Here is a 4985-nt window from a genome sequence, read left to right as displayed (position 1 = left end):
TGCAAGCCACTCACTTCTGGAGATCACCTGTGTCTCATCTCTGAGCCGTGGAATCCTGTTTCTAGTCTCGCTGGGCACCTGCCTGAAATCACACCCTTCACGCATGCTCCATTGTGTCTACTTTCTTTTCATTCATAGTGTTTATTTGTTTGCAGACACTCCTTCTTCATCATTAGGATGTAGGGAATTTTATTTTTCAGCATGGAAGCCTGGGTGACTGCACAGTGCTAAGAACTATTTCAGAAATCAATTTCTATAGCTTAAATGCAAGAAAAAAATCTACTTAAAAGACAAGAATACTTGCATGAACTTTAGTGCAAATGCTAGGTGGGAAGGAAGCCTTACTCAGAGATGACAGTACAGGAGTTCCCAGATGCGTACATAGAAGATAGAAATCAACCTAGAGCCTGCAAAGTGAGAATCGCAGCATTTCACCTATGACTGATTCTTTGAAAAACAGTCTTGTTGTTGATCTCATACCAAGTGGTCACCTCAAGTGAATGGAACCATGGAATGATACAGGACTTTCAGAATTCCTCCTTCTGGGATTCTCAGAGGACCCAGCACTGCAGCCTCTTGTATTTGGGCTCTTCCTCTCCATGTACCTAGTCACTGTGGCTGGGAACCTGCTCATTGTCCTGGCCATCCTCTCAGACCCACGCCTCAACATGTGCATGTACTTCTTCCTGTCCAACCTGTCCTTGGTGAACATCTGCTTCACCTCCACCACTGTCCCCAAGATGCTGGTGAACATCCAGACACAGAGCCAAGCCATCAGCTATGCAGGATGCATCACCCAGATGTTCTTCCTGCTGTTTGTAGAGTTGGACAACTTCCTTCTGGTTGTGAAGGCCTATGAGAGATTTGTGCCCATCTGCCACCCCCTGCACTACACAGTCATCATGAACCCCCAGCTCTGTGTGCAGCTGGTCTGGTGTCCTGGGTCATCAGTGTCCTCCATTCTTTGTCACATAGCTTAATGATACTGCGACTCTCCTCTGTGTACACCTGGAAAACCCCCACTTCTTCTGTGAACTGCATCAGGTGATCCACAGTGCCTGTTCTGACACCTTTCTTAATGATCTGTTTCTATATTTTGTGTCTGTGCTCCTGGGAGGAGGTCCCCTGGCTAGAATCCTTTACTCCTACTCTAAGATTGTCTCTTCCATCTGTGCCATCTCGTCAGCTCAGGGGAAGTATAAAGCATTCTCCACCTGTGCCTCTCACCTCTCTGTCGTCTCTTTATTATATTCCACAGGTCTAGGAGTTTACCTTAGCTCTGCTGCCACCCAAAAATCACGCTCAATTGCAGCAGCCTTGGTGATGTACACTGTGGTCACCCCCATGCTGAACCCCTTTATCTACAGCCTGAGGAATGATGACATAAAGAGGGCCCTGAAAAGTATTTTTGGAGGAAAACTATAAATGGGCCAATTGCCTTGGGACATAAAAAGTGCCAAGAATTGCAGGGCTCACCACTCAGAGCCAGAAATTCTTAATCTAGATTCTGATTAAGAAAATAGAACTTTCTTGTTTATTTGCTAGAGTTTACATTATGTAGATTTCAACCTCCCAACACAGTTTCAGTAGCTCAATTACTAAGCCTTCTGTTGTCTGAATCCCACTTGTTCCTCTTTGATATTTTCCTACTTTCCCAGAGTTCATCCTAACGATGGATCAGAAATATTTGAAAATTTGTATTTTTCTCATGGGATGGTAAGGGCATCTTAAGAGTTTTCTTACCTGACATCTGTTGTGCTGAGTGCTGTTTCTCTGGAAAAAAATAAGTCTCATGTTTTACTGCTCCTACGGGGAGATGACACATGGTAACTAAGATTATTTACATAACTCATAGTACAGGGAAATCTGATACCTCTGTTTTTCACTTTTATGCCCATATTTCCTGTGTATATAACTACCTTAATGTCTTTTCTGGATAATGCAGTTTAACATGCTGGAGTGTTTTATGTCTCCTTGGATTTTATCCCACATCCTGGGCCCTACATGTATTTCAGCTCCAAGACCACAGTGTTGACTCCAGACATAGCAGAACAGGTCCCAGAGATATCTACACCAATATTTTTCTTAGGTAGATTTTTTTGCTTTATATAATATTTGAAATATGAATGGTGAAGGGCTGAATGGCTTCCAAGGAGCAGAAATTGGACTAGAAGGGAGATGGCTATGTCTGGAAAAGGGCCACATGGCAGATAGTGTGTTGATACACCTGTTTGATACTTTGGTTATTCTGACTGCTAATATCTTGGGTGTGTTATTTTTTATTTTATTTATTTATTTATTTATTTATTTATTTTTGACAGGCAGAGTGGACAGTGAGAGAGACAGAGAGAAACGTCTTCCTTTGCCGTTGTTTCACCCTCCTTTGGCCGCCGTGCCTGGCATGCTGCAGCCGGCACACCGCACTGATCCGAAGGCAGGAGCCAGGTGCTTATTCTGGTCTTTGGGTGTGTTATTTTACTGCAATTTTGATGTATGTTACCAGTGGCAAAATTGAGTCAAGGTTTCTTACAAATGCATGTTCATCCTCAAATTAAGGTTAGATTTAAACACATAACTGAGGACAGGTGCTTGGCACAGCAGTTAGAAAACACTTGGTATGCCTGCATCTCATGTACCTGGGTCTGAGTGTCAGCTCAGATCTGGCCATTGTGGCCATCTGGGGAATGAACCAGCGTATGAATGACCTCTCTTTCTGTCTCTCCCTCTCTCTGACTGTAACTCTACCTCTCAAATAAATAAACTATTTAAATAAAGTAGGTAAAAAAGCATACACTAAGGAGCTTTCCTTGCAATTATTTCTCTATGGGAATAATTGAATAATATAAATACATTAGTGATATTATTTTTTTAATTAAATTTTATTTAATGAATATAAATTTCCAAAGTACTGCTTATGGGTTACAATGGCTTCCCCCTCCCAAAACTTCCCTCCCACCCATAACCCTCCCCTTTCCCGCTCCCTCTCCCCTTCCAATCACATCATGATTCATTTTCAATTCTCTTTATATACAAAAGATCAGTTTAGTATATATTAGGTAACGATTTCAACAGTTTGCCACCACATAGCAACACATAGTGAAAAAAAAAATACTGTTGGAGTACTAGTTATAGCATTAAATAAGAGTGTACAGCACATTAAAGACAGAGATCCTACATAATATTTTTTTAAAATTAATTAATTTTCTATGCCATTTCCAATTTAACACCAGGTTTTTTTTTCATCTCCAATTATCTTTATATACAGAAGATCGATTCAGTATATAATTAGTAAAGATCACATCAGTTTATACCCACGCAGAAACACAAAGTGTAAAAATACTGTTTCAGTACTAGTTATAGCATCACTGCACATTAGATAATACATTAAAGACAGATCCCACATGGGGTGTAAGTACACAGTGACTCCTGTTGCTGACTTAACAATTTGACATTCCTGTTCATGGCGACAGTAATCTCCCTAGGCTCTAGTCATGAGTTGCCAGGGCTATGGAAGCCTTTAGAGTTCGCTGACTTTGATCTTATTCCGATAGGGTCACAGTCAAAGTGGAAGTTCTCTCCTCCCTTCGGAGAAAGGTACCTCCTTCTTTGATGGCTCTGTTCTTTCCACTGGGATCTCACTCACAGAGATCTTTCATTTAGGTCTTCTTCTTTTTTTCTTTTCCATGGTATCTTGGCTTTCCAAACCTACAATACTCTCATGGGCTCTTGAGCCAGATCCGAATGCCTTAAGGGCTGATTCTGAGGCGAGAGTGTTGTTTAGGACGCCTGCCATTCTATGAGTCTGCTGTGTATCCAGCTTCCCATGTTGGATCTTTCTCTCCCTTTTTGATTCTATCAGTTAGTATTAGCAGACACTTGTCTTGTTTGTGTGATCCCTTTGATTCTTAGACCTATCAGAGCCATCGGTTGTGAACTGAAATTAATCACTTGGACTAGTGAGATGGCATTGATACATGCCACCTTGATGGGATTGTATTGGAATCCCCTGGTACATTTCTAACTCCATCATTTGTGGCAAGTCAGATTGTGCATGTCCCAAATTGTACATCTCCTCCCTCTCTTATTCCCACTCTTATATTTAACAGGGATCACTTTTCAGTTAAAATTTGAACAACTAAGAATAATTGTATGTTAATTACAGAGTTCAACCACTAGTACTAGAACAACAACAACAACAAATACTAAAAAGGATAAAGTATTACATTGTACATCTAGAGCCAGGACAAAAGCTGATCAGGTCATAGTTTCTTATAGTGTCCATTTCACTTCCACAGGTTTCCCCTTTGGTGCTCAGTTGTCGCTGATCAGGGAAAACAAATGAAATTTGTCTCTTTGGGACTGGCTTAATAAACTCAGCATGATGTTTTCCAGATTCCTCCATCTTGCTGCAAATGACTGGGTTTCATTGTTTCTTACTGCTGTATAGTATTCTATGGAGTACATGTCCCATAATTTCTTTATCCAGTCTACTGTTGATGGGCATTTGGGTTGGTTCCAGGTCTTAGCTATTGTGAATTGAGCTGCAATAAACATTAATGTGCAGATGGCTTTTTTATTAGCCAAATTAATTTCCTTTGGGTAAATTCCAAGGAGTGGGATGGCTGGGTTGTATGGTAGGGTTATGTTCAGGTTTCTGAGGAATCTCCAGACTGACTTCCATAGTGGCTTAACCAGTTTGCATTCCCACCAACAGTGGGTTAGTGTCCCTTTTTCCCCACATCCTCTCCAGCATCTGTTGTTGGTAGATTTCTTTCTTTTTTTTTTTTAACTTTTATTTAATGAATATAAATTTCCAGTGTACAGCTTATGGATTACAATGGCTTCACCCCCCCCATAACTTCCCTCCCACCCACAACCCTCCCCTCTCCCGCTCCCTCTCCCCTTCATTTGCATCAAGATTCACTTTCAATTCTCTTTATATACAGAAGATCAATTTAGTATAAAGATTTCAACAGTTTGCACCC

The 4985-nt window shown here is 40.9% G+C and overlaps 1 pseudogene; it reads left to right on the top strand.

Annotated features, from left to right (window-relative positions):
* The first annotated feature begins 500 nt into the window (after positions 1-500).
* Positions 501-1425, top strand: LOC133749245 (olfactory receptor 7A10-like; annotated as a pseudogene).
* The last annotated feature ends 3560 nt before the right edge of the window (positions 1426-4985 follow it).

The sequence above is a fragment of the Lepus europaeus genome, chromosome 20, assembly GCF_033115175.1.
Source record: "Lepus europaeus isolate LE1 chromosome 20, mLepTim1.pri, whole genome shotgun sequence".
Lineage (NCBI taxonomy): Eukaryota > Metazoa > Chordata > Mammalia > Lagomorpha > Leporidae > Lepus > Lepus europaeus.
This window is presented reverse-complemented; position numbering and strand designations above follow the sequence as displayed.